This window comes from Micrasema longulum, unplaced genomic scaffold, assembly GCF_059751315.1.
Source record: "Micrasema longulum isolate JH-2025_06_02 unplaced genomic scaffold, ASM5975131v1 h1tg000307l, whole genome shotgun sequence".
In the NCBI taxonomy this organism is placed as follows: domain Eukaryota; kingdom Metazoa; phylum Arthropoda; class Insecta; order Trichoptera; family Brachycentridae; genus Micrasema; species Micrasema longulum.
In genome coordinates, this window is record NW_028277511.1 from 12,026 (window position 1) to 37,409 (window position 25,384).

The 25,384-nt window shown below is 31.4% G+C and overlaps 1 protein-coding gene across 1 annotated transcript in view; it reads left to right on the forward strand.

Moving 5' to 3' along the window:
• The first annotated feature begins 13,373 nt into the window (after nt 1–13,373).
• Nucleotides 13,374–25,384, forward strand: part of LOC148282636 (protein FAM107B) — a 111,439-nt gene continuing 99,428 nt past the window's right edge. The window contains exon 1 of the mRNA XM_088224744.1: nt 13,374–13,604. The gene's annotated coding sequence lies outside the window, so the exon portion shown is untranslated. The remainder of the gene's footprint in view (nt 13,605–25,384) is intronic.

Genomic DNA, 25,384 nt, shown 5'->3' on the forward strand with positions numbered 1-25,384 from the left:
TTTATTTTTTCGAATCCAACCCATTTTCAATAATTAACCATGGATTTAGAAATGATTAAAAATAAAAATTTATCATCAGTGGTGCTACATCCAGTATGGGCCCTGACCTGTCTCCATTCCTCCCTGCACCCTGCGGCTCTTCTCCAGTTCAATGTCACTTTCCACATCATGCAGCCATCTTTATTATGGTCTGCCTCTGCTTCGTCTGCCTTCCAGAGTGGTACAAATATTTTTTTTTTGGATTGCGACTATCAAAAATAAAAATTAACGGTTTAAAAAAGTAAGTAACATAAAGCCCGCTTTCATTAGAGACATCCATCAGTACAGTACTCGATCAAAAAATAATATTCATATTGGATCTGTGAGGTCTACGAAGTTACTAGATCTTTACAATACATAGGTTTCAAGGAATTTAATAAATTACCACAAAAATTTAAAGTACCAATTTTAAAATATAGAAACAGGACGTGCGAATTAAAGAGTTATTTTTTCCAGAAGTACTTTGAATAAATAATGTTAGCTTATCTAGAGAATGCGCATCTTGAACATATAACTTTTAATATTTTACCGTTTTTGCTTGTATATGTAATTTTTAATACTATTGACATATTGTTTGTGTTTTTTTTATACTTTTTTAGCTTGTATTATGTATATGTAATTTTAATACGTTTTTCATATTTTTGTAACCTGTATTGGGTGCACATATTTTTTTAATTTAAAAAAACTTTTTTTATTCATATAATTTTTAACATTTGCACTATTGTATATTATACATACATGTAATTTTTAAACTTTTTATATTTTTTAATTTTTCTTTCCCAGATTGTATAATGAATATCATTTAGAATTTATTTCCATACCTTGTATTATGTTTATTTTGTTATTTTACAAATTTTTTCATACCCTTTTAATTTGTAGTGTATCATAATTTTTATTCTGCTTTTGTAAATAATGTTATAGTTTAAAATAAAAAAAACGTGGGTTTTTTTTTAAAAACTCCTTGGGAGTATTATATAAAATTATATTTAGTATGTTTTCAATTTAATAAAAAAATAAAAAATAGTAAAAAAGTCAAACCGGTAAAAAAGAAAACATTATAATTATAAATATGTTTTTACACATATGAAAAAACAGTGCCGAGCTAAAACGTCCACAATACGATTTCTCTTCGTTTGCCTAAGTTAAAAGTATCCTCAGATACAAACAACAATGATTAAAATATTGTGATGATCCTAGGCATAATTATTCGTGAATATCGACGCTCCAATGTTTATCGAAACTCGGCCGGGTAGCGTCACAAGTCACACGTCACAATACTACCGCATTTCTTCTCTGTGTCATGAACGTAAACCTCAAAATACTTGTGATAAAATAATAAATTGAACTTTTGTATATTTTCTCGTGTCTTGTATATTTTACGCGTTCTCTAGAGCTCGTATTTTAGGGGAAGACTGCTGTTTGCTGTAACAACTAACAAATTGTACACAGAAACGCAACATGTAAACCCAATATGCTATTTTGTAGTGTATGTATGTTTTCTTTGTTGGCTAAAAGAATGCACTCGATTTCATGTGGTGATGGAGATTAACCCATTAAATAAACATCAAAGGTGATCTGGTACTCAGTTTAATAGAGTAAGTAACTTTGGAAAAAGAAAAACAATCGTAGGTATTTTTTCCAGGTACCTATAGTCCTTAAAATGTAACATGATTAGAATGACAGTTGTCAGAAAAAGTGACGACATAACTTTGTAGTAACGTCAAAGGAGTTATTTAGACACACGAAAAATCATTTGTATCTGGCGTGTTAATTTATTTTTTTAAACAATGCTTGAAACATAAACCAACATTAATATATAAAATCAGCTTTAAAACTAAAAGAAAACTAAAATAAACCTAATTATTAACGACGTTCTTACAAGGTTACATCATTTTGCATAAAAGTTAGAGATGGGACAAATTGATCAATGTAAATTGATCGAATAAAACAATAATTTATTTTATGTTGTTTATGAAAAAAGTTGAATATAATTGTATTAAACACACTATAATAGGCTTGTTTTTGCGTTTTTTATATCAATTTTCGGAAACAGAGTTTCATTATTGCATGAAATAACTGATAAAATCGACTTGATCAGTGATCAGTAATTTCACATCACTAATGAAATTAGTTTGACAGCTGTCATTCTAATCAAGCTATATTTTAAGGGCTATAGACTATAGTATCGTTGATTCAATTTCACATTTTACAGATCGCAATTTCATTTTTAATTTATCTTCCAATCACTAGTATCTTGGTTCATAGATGAATACGTCATCGTAATCAGTCAAAATAACGGAACGCGAATAGTTCATTTTTTCGATATGGATTAATGATTCAAGAATTGTTATGCATTCAGTATTGACATTAGAGAGCAAAGAAGGGAGTTTAAAAATACCAAATAAATTGTCTTGTTCACAAAGGAAGGAAGTGCCAACGCGCAACGCCCCTATTTGATTTGGAACCATCGGTAAATATGTACTTGTGATCGGGCCACTTACAGTAAATAACTTCTGAAAATTTAATATCAATAGAAGAACTTGATCTGTGAGTAGTTTGAATTTTCGAAAAGCCAAGATCAAAAAACTAAAATATTGATTAGAATAAATTGATAAAGCATGATTTCGAAAATACTAGGAGTTTTAAAGTATCCCTTAAAAATGAAATTTCATAATGTGTGCGTACGTACGCATGTAAGGATTATACGTAGGAGTGGTCGGCCATGCTCGAGTAGAAAAATAATACCTACATCAATAATGTTGACGTGTTACCTACAACAAATAAAACCGCAAATCATAACAAGACATTTTGTAATGAAAGCAGAGTTCAGCTTATTTATTGCTCTAATCCACGTAATTAACTATTGCTGATTATGTTCACGATAGCTCTTTCTTCAGCAAATGTGTTTAGTTGCGAGTTGTGATCTAATCAAGAAATCAAAGACGAAAGTATTAATAGGTACCCTTTACACCAATTCGTTTATTTACTACGACTGGTAGCCAGCCAATGGGTAGTGCATGTTTATAGTGTATGCAGTTTATCAGATTGCTCCTGATGTTTGATGTACGATTAAAGCGCAGACCGAACATTATTTTATCTCTTGTGAATCGAATGTTTACCTTTTTACAAGCCAATATTTACCACGTGTTTTTTTACGAGATAGAGGAGAGATAAACTGGGCCCCGATTACAATGGGAAGATAAAGAAATCATACCTTCACCGTGACGGTATAGTTGAAGATAAATTCTCTCTAGCGATTACGAAGATACACTACCGACCCCCCACCTTCAAGTTTTGGGAAAGTATATTGATATGAAACAAGAGAAGGCGTACGTCACGGTACACATAACTACGCACTAAAATGACAGCTTCAGTATGACGTCATAGTTGAAGCTAAAATTCTCCCGACCGATTACTAAGATACGCTACCAATCTCCCCCACCTTCAAGTTTTGATGTAAGTACATCGGTTTGTATCGACGGGTCTAGAACCTCTCGAAACGTTTATCTACGCATTAAAAGTGAGAAAAATTTAGTTCCACCGAGCAATTTTTCCTTAAATTACGATTTTTTTTATCGTTCCAAGGTTGGCACATTTTTTCCTTAAAGCCTATTAAAAATATGATATAGAAATAAGTAAATTTTGAAGTCGAATTAAATTCTGACTACTGTTAGTTTCGAAAACTAGCGGCTAGATGCAAAAAATAATGTCGCTAGATTCTGCCATATTTAACATATAAGAGTATCTAGATTTAGGCGTTAGAAAGTTGCCGCTATAAAAAATAAATTTATTTATTATATTTTTTCCATCTGTTCAATTATCTTTCTGGGAGAACATATCAAAGGTCGGCCTTGTAATTGCTCAGAAGATAAATACAGACGATCGTTAAGCATACCGTCATGGCAATTGTCAAAAGTCAGATAAAAATCATGTTCAGGCGAGCAGTTTTTTGCTTAAATTGGGATTTATTGGAGTTTGTAATCGCTTTGAAGTGGGCAGTTTCTATCACAGAAGCCTATTTAAAATATAAATGAGAAATATTTTTAATTTTAATTAAGTAAGGAACGCGGACTAAATTTTCGGCGTCATTCATTGGTTGGATTCCATCACGTGACGTCAAGATTACAAGTCGGTAGAGCATACCGAGGTAGATAGAGATAGGACAGAAGTTAAATATACCGTCTCGGTATGTACTGATGAAGATAGCGTTAATAATTGAGGCCCCGATATACCATTTCTATATTTACGTTATCCGATTCACGATGAGGTGTTGAAAGTAAAAGCTTTTAATTATCATTAGATTGTATTTTTAGGCAAGTATACTTACATATCGCTAGCCCAGACCAATAGAGAAATATGTCTGTAAAACACATTCTGAGACAATCAGACTTTAGGCCGTCTTTTCTATAGGGCACGTGTGGTACGAGCCCAGGGTCCCCGGTTTGATGGTGGCCGCGAGACTCTAAAAGCCTAAACTCTGTGTGCCCAAGGGTCCCCGCGTGGCCCAACAAGGCCCCGGGTCTGAATTAATTAAATTATTTGAAGTATATTATGAAAACTATATTCTCAAACGCGGGAACTAGCTAACTTCAATATATTTTTATTTGAAAATGTTAATTTATAAACATATCTGCATATGTATCTATAAATTGGAAATTTCGAGTTTACCTCGCTTTCGCTTTGGGCTAGCGATGTATACATTGATAGAACTAGATATGAGTAGGTAATAGGTAATAGGTCGGTTCCTTCAATTCCTCGTACGATTAATAATTCCTGTGTATGTAATCGGGGAAGTTAATAGATTTTTTTAAAGAATGCTTAATTAAAATACAATTTGCCATTTCTCACTTCTATGTATCTTACTTGACTCAAAAGGCGGACAGGACACGGCTCTGGCAAGAGCTGCAGAAGGTACGAAGAAGCTGAATTATTTATATCTGGAAAATGTTCTATTTTACTACTTTATATTAACGCTATCTTCATATTCCAACATGAATTTCAATTTGAAACAGTTCAGTGTTGTACAATACACACCTGCATACGAAAATAGATCATTATTTTTGTAACTCGATTGTAAACTGTCAAATAATGGTGTACTTACTCTCAAGTAATTTCACTACGTTTTTTTTTACGCTTTAAAACTATATTTTATTTAAACTTATAATTAGAAATCAAACACTGATTTGAGTCTACTGAATACTTTATTTTATTTTTACAAATATAAACATATAAAAATAAAACTTCGTGACAATTGTTTCGCCTTATTAGGGCATTTTCAAACGAATGTCAACATTCGTTTGAAAATGCCCTAATAAGGCGAAACAATTGTCACGAAGTTTTATTTTTATATGTTTATATTTGTAAAAATAAAATAAAGTATTCAGTAGACTCAAATCAGTGTTTGATTTCTAATTATAAGTTTAAATATGGAGTTCTACAAAATAAACACCAAATCAATCAATATATTTTATTTCATCGTGGCAGCATACATTTTTGTCATTTATTACGTAATAGTAAAATAATCAGTTTGATCAGAAGTTCAACAGTTTAGATTGCTCGAAGTAATCTATAAAATACTGTTGTGAAAAAACGCATTTGAATAAATATTTCATTGTTTTGAATAATAATAAAAATAATGTTTGGATAATTTATATAGCGCCATTTTTGTGAAAATCACCTCAAGGGCGCTATACAATAAATAAATATCCCAACACGTCTTGCAGTTACAGAGCGCATTGACGGTTGGGATTCTAGTTCCTCGTCTCCAATTATGATATATTACAATTATGATATATATGAGCTAGACAACAGAACGTCTTGCAGCTACAGAGCGCATGGACAATAAAAAATCTAGCCCCTATTTACATTTTTATTTAAAAAAAAATTATTTGACAATGAAGTTTAGAGTTTAAGTGATATTTTAAAAACGAAATAAAAAGCAAATTTATAAAATTGGAAGTTAGAAAACAACAAATCTTGCAGCTAATGAGCGCATGGACGGTTGAAATTCTAGACCCCATTTACTAAATCTTGATATTTGATGGTTGATAACATTTACATGTACGTCGAAATGTTCCAGACAGGCTGGATTTCCTCCCTTTTTTATTTAGGGAGTTATTTTGAGCTTAATCCGTAAGATCCCACAGGTAGGTACGATTCTTGCCATGTAAACAGGATATATTAAAATTTGTTGCAACAGAGAGGAATATGGATGTCTTTGCATTTACAGGCCTTATGACGTGTCATTCGCTAGTTTAAGTGGCACACTGTGTGACATTCACCATTCTGCCTTTGTTTAAACATCCACATCATTGACAGGTCATAAGCCATGTAAATGTCTTCCTTCTCAAAACTGTTTTGCCCCTTTGTTGCAACAAATTTTAATATTTCATCTTTACCATGACAAGAATCGTAGCTACCTGGGACCTTACGGATCGTCGCTAAACGCGCCAACTACTACACCACAAAGCGGATAATCTTAATATTTTTGAGTCTAAAAATGTTCGCTGTAGGGTCAGGTAGGGTATAATGAGACAGTGAAAAAAATCGGGTATAAAAGACAGCATTATTGCTAATACATAATTACTTCAAAACAATAACAAAAAAATACTAGTTCTATTTACATATTATAAAGTAAGTACTATCATTACGAAAATATTAATTCTATTACCATAAATGCCTTTAAAAAAATGTGTATATTAAACTAGATTCCTTATTGTGAAAATATAGACGATATATATTTAGTCTAATTATTTCCCCTCCTGACCCTTCTATATTTCTTTATTTTCGAATTAAGTACAAATACGTAGATACCTACAGTTTACTTACTACGTGACATTAAAAATAAGATTTTTTGACGATTCGTCGTTTCTTTGAAGGTCAACGGGGTGAAGGTTTCGACCTTGCAGAGTCCCGGTCCCGGCTGGCCTTAACCTGACCTCGGGAAGTGCAGGGATGGGAGACGGGAGATGGAGTTGCCACTTCCATACGAAGTACAAAGAGCCAGAGCCTCACTCCTACACACCCTCCACACTCCTAAACTAAATCTACGTCACGAAATCTACGCGTCACTATAATACAGTGTCTACCTATTTATCGATTTTTCAAACCAAATAGCATACACAGTTAACGAGGAAACCATTGTTTTCCCTTATTTTATTTCGTTCTCAAATTTATTTACTGCAAATGAAACTATTTCAAGTTTATTTAAAACAAAAGTATTATCAATATTATTTTGATTCGACGCTGGAAAGGAAAAAGTTACCAGGTGACATGTAGCAACTTTACAGAAAAGCCAATTATTTTATTTTTTTAAATAATTAATAAGGAATCTCGTATTTTAAATTTTTACTCAAATTATGTAGAAATCACGTCAATATAATGTGTAATTTTTTTTTATTAAATGAAAAAAAAACTTTTATTATTCCATCAAGTTCTACATGTCGCTTGGTAACTTTTTCCTTTCCAGTGGTGGTATTCTGAATCTTCTCGACCCCCCAGAGAGTGATTAATTTGAAGATTTTTTTTATAATGCGAACACTTTGCTTCATATAATGGACACACTGATTATTAAACGTCAAATGGTGTATAAAACTGCTTCAAAAACGGAAATAAACGGTTTTGTCAACTCAACCTCATTAAGTGTTTTGGGTAATGCTTAAGGTCGCAATAATGTTCTAAATGAAAATGAAGTAAAAATTTGTCGCATGGAAAAAATAAATATATCCAAATTTATGACTCTAGGGGATAAAGAAGATTCATAATTGCACTTCAGAACCCTGACTGCAATGGGAAGTTAACAGTTATCTTTAATTTTATCTACGAAGTAAAATTAAGTTTTCTGTGTGAAAAATAGAATGTGCAAATATTATTTTTTTCCTAAACATGTTCAATTAGATGTTACCGATAAAGATATTATTTTTTTTATACAAATATACACAATTTTGTACATTAATTGTGATTTTACTTTATAAACAATCGAAGATAACTCTGTTAACTTCCCATTGTAATCGGGGCCCAGAGTCGATTTTAAGCACTAACGTCAGCGCAACGCCTTGACAAAATCGGTTATTTTCGAAACATAACTTTGTTCATTTTAATTTTAATTTTTGTTTATTCAGAAAAAACAACAGCAATACAAAAAAATATACACAACATTATAAAAAAAACATAAAATAAAGCCAAATCAGTTTTCCACATAAATACAATTATAAAAATCCAGTTCAGTTAGATATAATTCATAGAAGTGCATGTGTGCGAGTTTTTTTTTGTGTGAGGATGCGTGTGTAAAAAAGTGGAGTGTGGTTTTGGTAGGTATGTGAATATGTGTGTGATTGTATATGGGTGTGAGGGTAGGTTTAGGGACAGGGTAAGTGTGTGTTTGATATGAGTGAATAGAAACAATTTAAATTTATAATGTAAATTTTTATTTTTTATAACGAAACATAATTTTTTTCAAATAATAGTTTTTTAATTTTGGTTTTAAAAGTGAGTTAACTGCAGTTAAATATGTCTATGTTATTAAAAAAATAAATTATAATTACGCGTCAAGCGAATCAGAGGAGAGTTATGTGCATAGTTGGTGCGAACTGTAGGTACATGGAAAAGAGATAGATTCGTGTGACGGGTGCGGTAGCCAGGTACGTTAAGGGCCAACTCAGAAACCAGAACAGGACTATCAAGACGTCCATTAAGAATGTCATGTAAAATCCTCATATCTAATAACAAACGACTATCCTCAAGACTAAGTATATTATGTTTATGACAAGAAGTTTTATAGTTAAGGTCCGTAAATCTGGATCTCCAATAGAGATGTCTCAAAAATGTTTTCTGAATATTTTCAAGCCTTATCTTGTGTATGGAATACTGGGGAGACCACACAGAGGAGGCATATTCAAGGAGACTACGAACGTAAACGAAATAAATTAATTTGATACTACCAATATCATTAAAAACTTGGCAAGTGCGGATAACAAAACCTAAGTTTCTGTGTGCCCGGTTCACTATATTTTCGATGTGGGTTTCATACGTAAGTTTTTTTTATCTAGAATCACACCATGATCACGAACACTTTCAACTCGTTGTATAGCTTGATTACTTAAAAAATATTGATATGAAATAGGTTTGGAGCTACGTGAAAAAGAAATGAGTAAACATTTTGAGACATTTACATTTATGATTTTTTTTTCATAGTAATCTGTTAATCGGTGAAGATCGTCTTGGAGATTATGGCAGTCACTAGTATATTTAATATTCAGATATATTTTTTTATCGTCAGCATAATCAAGAAATTTGAATTATGGATGACTGCATATATATCATAAAGGTAAGCATTATAGAGCAAAGGACCTAAGTGTGAACCTTGAGGAACTCCCGATGTAATATCTATAAAATTGGATCGAAAACCTCCGAGTACGACAGCTTGGCTCCTGTTACTTACGTAGGATGATATCCATCGATATACGTCACCTCGTATTCCAAGGTTAAAAATTTTTCTCAGAAGGATGATATGATCCACGCGATCGAATGCCTTTTCAAAATCAGTGTAGACCACATCCACCTGTTCACATTTATCCATACAACGAAGTACAAAGTTCGTAAACTCAATTAAGTTAGATGTGGTTGATTTGCCTTTGAGAAAACCGTGCTGATGTGGAGGAATTCCTTTAACAATAATGGGATAAATGCTTTTATAAACATTTTTTTCGAATACCTTACTAAACGTATTGAGAATGGAAATACCCCTGTAGTAATTAATTTTAATTTTAGAACCTTTTTTATGAATAGGTAAAATATGAGCCTCTTTCCATTTTTTTTCCTTTTCCATACTTTTTAGTAAATAAAACAAAAGTAAGTAGTATCCAGATAACCCAAAAATTATTCAAACATTTAGAGAGACTACTAAGCTCTTAATTGACTGGGATTTCAAGGATAGTATTTATTGTATATTCTGGGCCTTACTTATAAACCTGGTATAAATTTATGCCTAGTCATAGTGATTTAAATTTCTACCACTATGCCTAGGCATAACTTAATATCGGGTTTATAAGTAAGGCCTAATATTAAGTATTAATTGAATGACTTCATTTTTTTACGTTTTACTTAACGGCTGAAAAAACAAAAATATTTTTCAGATGTAATTACAATGTCTATTTTATATTAATTCAAAGTGTTTTTTTTACAAGCCCACATCACTTATAAAATAAAGTGCAAACAAGATTTTGTTTACGCATATGGTGTTTTGCTTTTTTATTTCATTCATGTTTTATTGTATTTATTTTTTTATTTAAGAAGGTAAACATGAACAAAAAATATAAAATGAAAAATAATAAAACCCACTAAACCGCGAAACCCGACCGGGGGAAAAAGAAAAAAGTTAAAGAAATTATATAAATTTAAAAAGTAATATAAACATTATTAAGAACTGAAATCATACCTATTTTTCACAAAAAATGTATTTACGGAAATCCAAATAGTTGACTGTTAACCTAAAATAATAATCAATAAAAACCCTTGTTACATATTAGCCCTTAATTTTTTTTTCCTTAAAAGTTTTGTCAACATTTTCTTTTAAGATCCGCTTAGGAATCCTATTGAAAATTTTAGGGATTATATAATGAAGTGTTCTTTGGCCATATTTGTTAAAAATCTCGGTACTGTCAAGCCTTCGCGTTGTGCGAGCCTGTATTATGTACATGTATATACCTTTTCTGGGCTGGTATTCCGAACGCAATTATAGCGCGGAATAGCGCGTTTACGTACTAAATACATGTTATAGCCCGCTGTAAATGCGTTCGGAATACCAGCCCTGGTAGGTACTATCAAACCGATATCTAGAAACAATTTTAAGCCACAGAATAACATTTACGGACAGGCACTCTTGCTTTTTAAACAGTTCAGGTACCTCTTCCTTATCAATTCTAGCTGATCTGTTGATTAATTTTAGAGCTGTTTTTTGTAAAAATTGAACTTTTTAAATGTTTACCTTGTATTGGAAATAATGATAGAAATAAATGATAGGTTAGGGTGTTACATAATAAAAATATTACCTTTTCCCACGTGAAATTTAGCTTATTATTTATTACACGTAACTGCCTACCTGCTAAATTAATTTTCTAAATTTATTGCAACAGAGAGGGAAAATATTTTTGGGAAGGGAATATGTAAGTCTAGGCATTTACAGGGTTTATAACCTGTCATTAGCTAGTTTAAGTGGCCACTTTACACTGTATAACATTCACCATTCGGCCTATATTTAAACTTCCGTAGGGAGTAGTAAGCATCTAAATTTATTGCAACAGACTGAGAAAACATTTTTGAGATGGAAATATGGAAGTCTAGGCATCTACAGGGCTTATGATCTGTCATTGGCTGGTTTAAGTGGCTAATTTACAAACTCTTTACCTGTTATTGGCGAGTTAAATTTTTCGATTACGTATCAAAATATCATCGTACCTTCTAAAAAGTATTGTATACTTATCAAAAAATAATTTTAAAAAATTCGGACATTTCCTTGCAGCTGTGACTCAGCAAGGTACCTACTCATAAATACATTTAAAATCCCAGAAACATTTTACAAGTACCTAGTTCATAATTATATATTGAATCAAATTATTTTTTTTTTTTTTTTCTAGACTTTTAAACTAAGCCAATTTATTTCTCAATTTTTATACATCGTATTATCAGTGCTACGATTTTTTGAAGTTTTGTATTTCTGAAATAACTCCGCGTGTGACGTCAGAGGTTCTTTTCCGGTTATTCTTGATCAGTTTTACTCATTGGTCCATCCACGGCAAGCAGACCGAAAATCTCCCATAACTCTCATATAAATATCCCAACTAGAAACCTCAGACAATACTTACTCTTTCATACCGATAACCATAGAACTAACTATGGTTTTCATTTACCTACCCCCAGAATTCTTAGGTCTGCCAACAAACATACCAGTCTTGATTTCTTTGATAACAAGTTGTCTTCTTTCACTGAATCACTGAATCAAATTAAATTATAAACACCTCTCTCTCCACTCCCACCAAGTCTACTATATACCATATGTCTTTCTACTTTCCATTATAATAATTTTCTATGTATAAATGTGTCCTTAAAAATGCCCCTTGGGCGTATATATAAATAAATATCACAGGTTGGTTCATATAAACCAGTGACGTCATTCAAAGAAGTTCGTTTTTATTAACATGTTTTTTTTTCGTACATTTTCAGGAAACTTTGCCATACAATTTGATGCTCCAATTTTTATCGTTCGCAAGAAAACATTCATTGTATCCAAATTTCCCACAGGGCTGAAGTTCCTCATTTGGAGAAAAGTTAGCATCTTTGAAATTCAATAGGGGGAAGGGGATGCCAAACGGATATTTCAAATTTTCAAATAATAAATTCAATCAATTCATTCATTCGTTCGTGCATTCATGCATTCAATTACTGTTTCATACTAATGAACTACTGCTATAATAAGAATTTAGTAATCGAATGCATTCGATTATTTTTATTCGAAGGAAACATCTCTAATTAAAACTATTCTTTCATATTTTTTATTTTCTTTTATTTGGGAAACATACAGTACAGTTACAAAGTTTTATATTTTACGAAGTTAGACTTAAATCTAATGGACCAGCGAAGTTTCCATATTATAAAATAATTATATGTAAGGTTATTAATTAAAGTACAAATAAGAGTAGAAAAAAAACATAAATAGAAGTTGTTTAAAAATTAAAATTAAAGTTAAAAAAATGAAGAAAATTTATAAAAGTAATTAAAAGTTAAGAATTAAAATAAAGAATAAAAAACATGCTCAGATGTAAAAATAAAATAAAATAATAATAACATTTTTTTAAAAGGAAAAACATAAATATACACTTACATCTTTTAAGGGATTCAAAGAAACGATGAGACGAATCTTTAAAGAATCTTTAAATAAGAAAATAAATTTAAGTCAATTTAAAAACATTTTCAAAATTAATGACACATAGTAAGAGCACCAATATATTGATTTTATATACATATATATGTTTTATAAGGCAGTATATTATAAGGTATAATCATTTTAAAATGTATATGTACTGTTGTAGGATTAAAGATTGTGTTAAATGTCAACAAAAATAAAAATTGGTTTTCATATCACGGCTTATTTTTTTATTACTGCGACCAGGTTTGGCGTACAGCGCAAAAAAGTTGTCGCCGATAAATATATTCCTAATAGTAAATACGCCCTTTTTACAAAGCTCCCGATTGCGTGTTTTGTTTTTGTAAAGACCTCTGTTTTTATTTTAATGCAACGCTACTCGTTTGGCGGCAATTCACAATTCACTCCTCACTCTTGCTTCTGCATTCAGTTCGGTAAAATCCGTGCGTTTGTCCGGTTGTTCTAAGCACAGCGCTGTTCCGCCGTTTTGTAGAAATCTCCATAGACAAACATATTGAAAACAAAATCCGTTCCCGGGATTTCAAAAGAGCGCGTCTTTTTTGCGTTAGGTTCGTTTTTTGTCGAAATCAAATATAAGTGACTATTGGATATTTTTCAACGGTTATATGCACCTCTTTTAGACTTGGTAAGTGATTTTATCTAAACTCTTTTGCGTTTTTATTAAATACCTTTTATTAACATATTTTTTTATTATTGTGGTAAAATTGGCTTCTTCTGGGAGTCGAGTTTTTATGTATATAAAATGCTTTAGCGTAATTTTATTATGTTTTTATTGAGCACTTACGTAGTAGATACGTTAAACGCTGAAATACACCTGTACCTACATATAAATATATTAAAAAACAAATATTTATTTTTGAATGACTTTGAATACGTCAGAAAAGTTATGATCGCTTAAAAAATCTTAAAAAACTGCTTATTATATGTTGGGTTTGCATTGTGGATCGTTTTTTCCACTTTATCTCTTGCCAGTGAGGAAACACGAAACATTAAATATCAATTATTGTTATCTACTGCCATGTTGTGCCTTGTATTTGTATCTAATTACTACATTTGTTTTAAAATTTAAGTAGTTTATTTTATTAGTTTCATATTTTTCTGATGTATGGACTGGGAAAAACAGGGATGAAAGTAGGCCGAATGCTGTCGAAATGCGATATCTCAGGCGAATGTGTGGTAAAACTATGTACGATAGATGCACAAATGTTGAGATCCGTACATTATGTAAGGCTCAGACAAGCATTATCGACATCAAGCTCTGCGCTGGTTTGGACATGTACAGCGAATGGGCAGCGAAAGAACTGTTAAGAATATTTACAATGCGAGTGTTGATGGATGCAGAAATAAAGAAAGACCGAGAAAGACATGGCTTGACCAAATCCAAGAAACACTTGAAGATGGACATGTCAAAAGTCGGAATAATCGGCGCGCGTGCATGAAAAGATGTATGAATGTAGATAAAGCGAGATCTGTATGCAAATATAGAGTGAAGTGGCGTTCTAACCTCTCTGCCTACCCTTACGAGTAAACGGCGTGATGGTTTGTTTGTTTGTTTGTGTATATTTATAGAAATACAAGACGATTGGTTTCATAAATCCTCAAATTTGAAATACCCATTGACCAACTTCATCGCTTTCGCTTTCGCGATTCTAGTATCACTTGTCTTTTTTTAAATTTGAAATTAATTTATAAACCCTTAGGAATTATTACAATATTTTATAGATTTTTTCCGGTTTAATTCATACTATATATAATAATTTAATCATTAATATGTCTATATTTTGTAAAAGTGGTCTAAGTCTTTTATTTAGTTTTGTCTAATATTATTGTATAATTTCAGTCCCTGGTTTGTTTGTGATATTTTTGATATTCTCGTATTATATATATATATATATATATATATACGTATATATTATTACACCTAAATAAACTAATCTTTTTTACAATTACATAATTTATACATTTATTTCTATAATAAATTACAATTAAATTCCACCAATTTTTTTTACTAACAAACTTGAATGTTCATTATTATTTATCAATTTCAAAATCCCTTCTCTAAAATGTTCTCCATCTCTGTTGTAATTTGTCAATCTTAATGAATCCCTAGGGGGAAAATCCAGTAATTTGTCTACAAAGATTTGGACAATCTCAAAATATTGCAATAAACCAACTGGTCCAAGAAGAATTTTAAAATTTTGAAAATTGTTTTCAGGCGTTGCCTAGTACGTGAAATAATTCAATGAAATGAATCTCTTCACAACAATAACGGTTTCAGCTCTTTAACTTCACTAAAATCAACAGATGGAAGAATTGAAGAAATATGGATGTTCAAACATAGACAAAATTGCGAGTGTTACACAGTGTGTAAAGTGGCCACTTAAACCAGCCATTGACAGGTCATAAGCCCTGTAAATGCCTAGTCTTCCATATTCCCTTCTCTAAAATGTTCTGCATCTTTGTTGTAATTTGTTAATCTCAAAATCGTCAAAAACAATCACAGTCTTGTGTAGGTTTTGTGTTTAATAACGGAAAAATAATTATTACACTTCTAGCAAATCGTTCACTAGCATTTAATATGTAATAAAATTGTTACCTATGTTGTTATTTAAACATTATTGGGGGCCCGTATGGCCGTGTGGTGTAATGGCCAAGACACCTCACGCACGAAGGGTTTTGGGTTCGATTGCCGGTGAGATCATGCTTCTTAATCTGGCCTCTTAACCTGTCGTAGTGCAAAATATAATCAAAACCAAAAATAATTTTTCGGTTATGCGTTTACATGATTTTTTTAGCGAATAATTATAATTACCTACTTCACTATATTATTTTATCCAATGAGATATAATCGTTGATTCACTGAAATATTTTAATTCAGATTATTTTCATACGCACTTTAAGACTGTCGAAAGAAAAAAAAATAGTATTTGTATTTCAATAAGACGGTATTGCAATATTTTATTTATTACAGATTTACTGTAATAAATTGTCGGTGAAGTAAATTCGAACTATCCTAAAAATAATTGAATATGTCTGAGCCAAATGAAAATCCTACTAGTATTCTAAAGGGAGAGATTATTCGAGTCGACTATATTGACAAATATAATTTACCGTTATATTGTAATCGAGGGCCTGCGCCTACAAGTTTGAAAACGTCTTTATCTACAGAAGATATATTATTAGATACCTTTGCCAAAATGATTAATTACTGTTAGTTAACATTAGGTTTAATTAATATTTTGTTTTTGTTCTATTCCGGTTTGTTTTGTTATTTTATTTTTTTGCTACAAAATAATATAATTAACAAAATATATGGGTACTGTTCAGGTCGGACTTGCCAAAAAGATCCAGGCTCTTGCGTTTGGCAAGTGACTCACTCCAAAATTAATGTATTACAAAATTATGTACAATAGGTAAAGCTGACACAAACAGAAAAATAGTTAAAAAAGGTATAATAAAGAATCAAAAATATATAGGCATATGTATTATATACACACATATACATACATACGTATATAAATATACATGATTTAGTTCACTATTTAGAGAAAGTATTAACTCTTTTCTGCTAATTCGGTCGTTTGCTTACTACGTATTTTGTCTCATTTGTCTCGCCGATAAAATAAGGCCCGGAGGGCCGATAACATGAGGCCGCAAGGGCCAAATGTTTCAGCAAGTAACAGTCGGTGACATCCAACTATTGCTTGCTATTTATAAATTACTGTCGTTACTTTTGCCATTGCATCTAGAGTGCTTAAGTTTTCTCGAAAGACATTTTGATTCCGTTGAGGGCCAGCTGCATAAAAAAAAAGTTGAGTTAAATAAAGTTTAACGTTAAATAATTTTTGCGTTTTTGTCAAAATGAATTGTTTTATTTTATTTTATTTGCGAACTTTTTTGTCCATTTTGACGAAAACGCAAAAATGATTAAACTACACTTTATTTAACTTAACCTTATTTGATGCAACTGTCTCTCAGTGTTAAATTCTATTTGAGATAAGTTAGCGATTGTTCCTCTACTGCTTTTTCAATTTATTTTGCAACATTCAATATAAGATATATTCGACGATATTTAGTAAGTTCTTCGCGAATTAATAGTATATTTTCTGTTTCTGGATATTGTTAAAATGCAGTGCACTCATAATTGCAACAATGTTCATTGTTCAAGTATGTACACGTACATAGATATAGATAAAAGCGATATTTCATGTCACCATTTATATCATGTATTAAATAACGTGACCGTTAAAAGGCAAAAAATACATCTAACAAATAATGCAATAATCTGAAAAATTTCTACTCTGACACATGTCATTAATTTTATAACTAGCACTTAAGTTTGAATGTATAAATGAAAATGAAGTATTAATAGGCAAGCACGGTCTAGAACCAAGTGGAACGATTCAATTTCTACCCATTTTCCATCGTTTGCGTTGCCCTTTCTAGTAAAAAATGTTTTTTTTTGTCGTGTAACTTATATTTTTTATTACTAATTAAGCAGTTAAACCTGTATCTTTTAAAATAACTCATTGAATGGTAATCAAGTTGTGGTGAGCGGGGTTCAAATCTCGGACATCTAATACGTGAGGCCGCGACACTACCATCTGTATTTGGTTCTCCACAACCCATTCCTTAAATGCATTCTTACGTACCTCACTACCTACATAAAACATACCAAAATTAGTTGGTCCATCAACCTCTTGTCCTCGTGACAATTCTCTTCTGTCCATTGTCAGAAAGGACCGGAGTCCTGATTTTAAAGATCTCATTTCTCTCGGATACTACCGCATAATTTTTTCACTACGTAGTACGTGCACTACCTCTCCAAACATGCATATTATTATGTTATGTTTGCCCGCATCCGCTTATTGCGCTTTCGTTTTTCAGCTATAAATCTTAAATATGCATATTTCAATAAATTTTTAAAAGATTTAGCAATGTGTCATAGTTTGTTTCTAGAACACAATTTAAGAATATAGTAGATAAAATAAATGGAAATGAATATCTGTTTTCGTTTGATTATCACAATTTTACATTAAGAACTTATTTCATTATGAATTAATGCCATAGAATTAAGAATAGTCCAGAAGGAGCGTAGAATCATATTTGAATACATCAGACTATGTCCAATAATTCCCCCACTATGCCTTACTTTCGCCGCGCGCATTCGTGAGGTCGTAGCGTAATGTTGCTTGATGGAAAAAAAAATCAACAGGAAATTAAAGTAAGGTAAAAAAAAAGCAATCTGTTAATTTCTCTAAAATTTTATTGTGCACGTGGAAATATTGATTGGTTGACACGACAGAGTAGATAAGTAAAGGGTCATTTAATAAGAGTAATTAAATTAATGATCTTTAAACTTAAAATATAAAACTAATTTTATTTTACATAAAACGGATATTTTTGTATCACGTTAAATAATACATGATGTTTTGAATATAATGTCGGTCAAATGTCCACCACAGAGTTGTTTAATCCGAGATCCAATTTTCATTAATTCTTTCATTAGATGAGCAAAGAAGGGTAAAACAATTTACTACCCTACCAACACAAACGAAATTTCCATTTTGTTTCTTCGACAATCTGACAGATGGAAACATAATTCAATTTTGAAGTAATGCATTTGTTATATACACATGCATTTGCTAATTACACATGAAATGTTATTCGCATCCTGTTTCTTTAAGATCCTAGCAGTATTTCTACGCTTTAAAAGAACACATCACGGCATAGTTGAATTCAAGTCAGGAGTTGCGTACTGAGCGACGTCTACAAAGAAACTAATGGGTCAAAACGTAAACCTACTCATTTATGAGTAGTTGAGTCGCCTTCTGTGCGTATGCGGTTTCTGGACTATTCTTAATTCTATGATTGATGCTTTATATTGTTTGTCGTAGGCACATAATTTTTTATGTGCTTGCTTATTCGCGTGCCCGAATACATTTTTTTCCAAAATGTTTTTTAAAGTCTAAAAAATGCGCCTACAACCTTCAAGTCGCGTTTTTTATACTTATCTTTAAACAATAATATGATAGTGCCAAAATCAATAATGTCTAGACTCTAGACTCGAGACGGATAAGTTGGGCGCAGTAAACGGACCTTCTACATAGCACATATTATTATGATTATACATTATATGTATGGAGAGGACTGCAACCCCTCACGATATTGCCTTTTTCTGTTTTCGGGAACAAAAACAACCGGTACGCAGTAGACCTTGTTCCCGAGAGATGATCTCATGACGTCTCAATGCAGGGCTGGCAAAAGCACTCTTCTAAAAATCAATTAATAATATAAGCGATTCGTTGTATCACGTTTGTTTAAAAAGATTTTGATTTTCAAGTTTATCACATTTTTATTAAAAATAAAAACAATAAGAATATAAACTTTTTTAAATACAATATCCCATATACAATTCAAAATAATCTAATTTAAATAATATAGATACAATGTTTCAAACTTTGAATATTCATTTATTTTTTAAAACAGTAATGATATTGACAATTAAAAAAATTGTTTCACTACCGCATAATATTCTTATCATAAAATTTCACAACTATTCATATATTTTTATTAAAATTCCCGTGTCATTTTAGGAAATTAAATTCGGGTTGCTGTCCCGTGGAGGAACCCGTGTATTTTTTAATTGTTTTATGAGCGTTTAAAAAATATTTCTGTGAATGTTTAATTTTGGCAACCCTCGGATAATGTCCGAGCAACATAACAATATTAGTACTTATCCGAAACGAATCGTGACGCAAAAAGCAGCTTGCGTTTTCACTTGCATAAAAAGAATTATAGGTATATCAACCGGTTTTTATACTATGTATGAGATCACTTCTTTTCTTGTCTGAATACAAATTCTACTTGTAATTTCATTATTACGATAATCCATTCCAGGGCTCCAATCACAATGGGAAGTTAACAAATTTATCTACGATTGTCTAAACGGTAAAATTGAATTTTCCGTGCGAAAATGTGGATATTTTTAAGTTTTTTTATTTAAAGCAAGTTCAATTTTACCTGTTTTCGACTAAGATAATTCAAATTTATACCCATAAAAATATTCCTATTTTCCTAGTATGTGAAATAATTCAGTCAGATGAATCTCCAATCGCCAGTCTGCAAGCATTTGGACATAATCAAACATTGTAAGTTTATTTTAGTTCAATATGTCAGTACGCATAAGAAAAGAACAAATTTTACCAGAAATTAATGTTATAAGTTGATTACTGACCGTTGTTAACTTTCAAAACACGAAATACAACTCGGCTAGGTTACGAAATCGTGTGGAGATAACAATTCCTAAGCTCTAATCAGGTTTAATTGTATTTTGTTGATAGGAGACCAACCTAATTTTACACAAAATCTTGAATTCCAATATAATTATTTTGATTATAAACGGTTTTCACGGTTATAAAAATGTAAGCAGAGCTGTCATAACGATAACGCGAGCGACGCTATTTTTAAGCTAATCAGGTTTTACAAGGAGACAGCGAAATACCCCCTTAATGTATACACGCTTTCCTTGGAATACCTTTGTAAAAGGTAAATTGTAAAGTTTATATCTATGCATCACGCATCTAGATGGTTTTTCATACATATGTATAAAATATATAATTATGCACGTGACGTGATTCTCTTGCTTTAGCAATCAGCCTTGTCGATAGTTAAACGAGAGACCTCTAATGACACACGTTTATCCTTTGGCAGATTATAGTGAAAGGTTCAAATGTAAAGACGTCTGCAAGAATACATTTAATAATTATATGTAGATATCAGGCGCGTGCGGTAACTTTTATCAGTAGGATGCTGACAAAAAACCACCATGTTCCTTATTTTAGTAGGTTTATTCAGAATTATTTAATATGCTTAATAAGTTGTCCATTAGTGTAATAATAATGAACAGTTGACAATCGATAAATTGACGGAGCACAGTCGCGTCTAGAGGTGAAGCTGTAAATCCACTCCTAAGTGAAGCATGTGGACATCACCAGACGCTTTCGGGAGACCTTATCGATAGCCAGCACTCTCTCCTTCTCCTTAGTTCCGCCGAAAAAAGCTGAAAGATCGCCATCGATGGTCTTCCAGGACAGTCCCCGTAGGTGTGAAAAGGAGATAATAATATAAATATCAAAACATCTAAAACACGACCCGAGACAATCTTTCATAAATTTGGGTTAAGTGTCAATAATGCGCTACTTCAAACTTTATGATAAACGTTATTAGAGTCGTTTTTTCTTTGCATTACACAAGTTGGGTGCTTCTTATCTCTCCAAGTCTCTAAAGAGAAATCTAAAACCTTATGAACCTAAAACGCATGCGCGAAAATTTGGAAAAATGCTATGGAAACTAGACGCAACTCGACAAGCAGCATCCCGCGTATACAACAAATACTATCAAGAACAAGATACCTAGATATTCAGTACGTACGTTGGTATAGGAAATACGCATATGTAGCTAGCTATGTATACTAAAGATATTGTTTGAATCGCGTGCACCCGAATGTTCTCAGTGAGAATTTAAGAAATATATATTTAAAGTTTTTTTTCGTATTTATAATTTTTTTTTTGTAAAATTCATATTATTTTTTAAATTTCAAGGGATGCGCCGCATCCTCAGTATCTATGGACGGAACGCGCTTGGTAGATATGTATAACGGATATAAGTAAGATATTCTTAGTGCAATACTTTATTTCTCACTTTTTTATGGATCCAATTAAACCACTCATTGTATTTAAGTGAACAAATAAAATGTTATTTCTAAATAATTGAAAAATTCATTCGCATTTTTTCGTAGGTTAAACATGCCTAGTTATTAACAGAAACTATTCTTTTTTTTAAATTTAAACATATTAAACATTATATCTAAGTTTATACTCTCTTTTCTGATAAGATTGGAATATATTAAACAATTGATGGCAGTAAAATAGAAAAATACAAATTAAGAGTATACTAGGTATATCGCCACCGTTTAGGCAAAAGTCACTAACTCTAAAAACAACAGTTTTTAGTTAAAAACGCTATACGAAGCTTAAAATTATGTTCTAGACGAAGCAAAAGTCACAAAGGTAATATAGTTAGAAAGAAGTTGCGTGAATCCGAATAATTTGTTTTTTTATTATGTAACTGTATATTTAAAACCTTTAAAAAAACAGGTTGAAAAAATATTTATTTAAATAAACATTATTTAATAATAAGTTTGCGTAATATTTCTTTACTTTCACTAACTCATAGCTTGCATTGTCCAAATGATAACAAGCTAAAATCACTTAACTTAATTTTAGCCACCTTGTCTCTTTAAAAACCTTGAAGATGCTTGCATCAGAAGGAAAACGTTACTAATGGTATTTATTAAAAAGGCATGAATAAGTTCTGCTGTGTGTATAGAACCTCCAATACACAAAAACCAAACTTTCATATCTCGATTTTTCAAAAGTAAGTTCCGTGGATTTGTTACTTTTGCCTGAACGGCGGCGATTTTATACGCGTTTATTTTGTTTTTAAAAAAGGAAAATTTTAGGAAAAATAATAACATTTAACGGACTTTATGCTATGGACCAATACTTAACGTGACAAGAACAGATTACTGAGGTTGGGAAGAAGTTTTATCGCACTCTCTATTCACTGAAAAGACTTCAGAATTTTCTTCCAACCACAACCAAAAAAATCCTGTCCAATCTATTCTATTGTCTTCTCTGTGCTTTGCTAATATTTGCTATCTTGACGCCAAAGCGGAACTCATAGATCGTTTGGAGCGTTTGCAGAATCAAAACATTCGCTTTGTATCACCCCTTCGCTCCAAACTCAAGTGACATTGTTTTTACCAGCACATAAACATTTAATCTCTCTCACTTCTTTATAATATTCTTCACCACCCTCGCGCTCCAAAATATCTTAAGAATTTGAGAATTTCATTTCCACCATCTGATCACGGTCTTTCGCTTTGCTTTTCTCAGGAGAGAACACCTCGACATAGCGCATCATTTTTCAGCTATTCGTTTTCCGTTCAAGGTGCTTGACTTTGAAATGAGCTACCTCTTCATATGAAAAATGCACCTTCTTAAGCCACTTTCATGAAACACCTGAAACATTCAAAACTCATAATCCTGAACTCCCTGTATTTTATTGTTATTTAAAATAAATGTTTTTATCCCTTATCTTTTCTCGGTTCCTTTTTATCTCTCCTTCCGTACTTATAATCTGATTCCATATTCTTCACTCTTTAATATGTGTAACATAATGAACTTTTTAAGCTAATATGTGCAAGCCTTATCTCCCCATTGAAAAAACAGCTGTTATCTTTAATTAATTAAGTTTTTTTCCATGTATGTATCTTTTGATATATATTTTCGTTTCGAAGTCTCCTTTTCACCAATCTGTTTTTTTGTTGGTTGGAAGATATTGCTTTTTAGCAATAAATCCGCCAAAGTATTTATTATTTGTATTTGAAGTATTAAATAAATAAAAATTAATATGTGCAACATTTGAGACGGTAAAGCATCTACTTACGTACTTATGTGTATTTCGTAATCTTGAATATATTTACAGACTTGCCTAAGTGTGTACCCTGAATATGATTTTCTCGCATGATTGAATCTGTATTTTTACAATCGCGGTGTTCAGTTATAATTGTTACATTTTAAATCATTTACCAAGAGCGACCAATTAAGTGTTATGGTACATTTTGTAACCAATGTATCAAAAGTGGTTTCGTTTTCACAATACTGTGGATTATAATCGTTATTATGTATTCTAGAACAAGTCCAGACCACGTGATAGTTATTTCTTTCTCCGTTATGAAAGAGAGTTTCCAATCAGACGAAAAGTGAGTTGCCTCGGATAATAATTTTAACCTTGTGCGCAATATTTAAGAAACCTAGTAAAATAATATTTTGTCTTTGTTATTACATTATTAGTACTGAGGTACTACACTCATTACAAGGAGGAACTTCAGCCCTACGGGAAATTTGATAAAAAAAACGGTTTTCTTGCGTGCGGTAAAAATTAGAGAAAACTTAAAGGCTTATATATTTTAAAAAGTTGATATCGAAACATATTCATGTAAGATTTCGCATTATCAGTATCATATGTAATAAACACAATTTTAGCAGTAAAATGTAAGAGAAAGTGATTCGATTGATCCGATATAAATAATAATTTAATAGAATTGACCAGATGGGATGTGTATTTTTTCTCCAAATTCTGCCCCAATACAAAAATTAACAATTACACGCATTTAAAAATGCCTTAAATATAATATTGCTTATTCAATTTTTTTTTTAAATTTAATATTGCATCATCATCATTCCCTTTCCGCACCTAATGGTGTAAAAGGCATTGCATCGGCACACCAATCGCAGCGTATCTTGATCATTTTTGTTTCATGAAGGCAAGATGATCAGTCTCACGCTTCAGGTATCAGTCTAGGGACTATGAAATATTTTTAGTGTGAAAAAACCCCTTTTATATAAATATTTTATATCCATTCTATATTAACTAATCGTTACAATTATTTAAATTACTTTATACCAATTAAAACGTCTATAATTATTATTATAATAAACGTAACATTTTATGTACATTAATTACGTAATAAATATATTATTATTATGCTTGGGAAACAACAATTTCCATATACATGACGATAAACTTAATTCATAGATCACGTAATTAAAATAAAAATATTTCACTGTCCGTGTAATGTGTTGATATTAGAATAGGTACCATATAGGTATTCATTATGATATAAACCTAATACTTTTAAACATTAATCTTAAAATTTGTGGATATTGGTAAATCTGTAAAAGTATTATTATTCGTACTGCATCAATCACCAATACATACATAAATAATGTTAAAAAATCTTCAAACCAGTCAATAAAGTAGTTCCTATAAATTATAATTGTATAAATCATTGATAATAATTATTGTGTATTCTCACTTTCTTTCTAAAGTAATTATCGACCATATGAGATGAATCAGATCAAGTCGGCTCTTAGTGTACAAGTGTACAAGTGCACATGCATACAAAGTATGAACAATACATTACAATGCATTATTTCCATCGAGTTTCAATTCTGAAAATCTTTTTAAAGGTTTTTTTGAACGGTATAAGGAATAGTTTTTTTTTATTTTTCAAATGGGAGTTACTTATCTTTTGCCTCGCTTATTTGCGGTACGTTCTTTATTACTCTTGTGCGAGGATCTGGCGAGATACTCGTCCAGATCCTCGGCTGTGGCCTTGTTCTCCGCATTTGCTTATTGAAGAGGAAATCACAGAAAACTCATTCAGGAGAAGACTATTGACAGGCATCAACAGATCTTCCGTTCCACTTTGACAGTGTTCGGTATCTTACGTCCTATTTTTATTTATTTCGACAATTACCTTTACTACTTTTACTA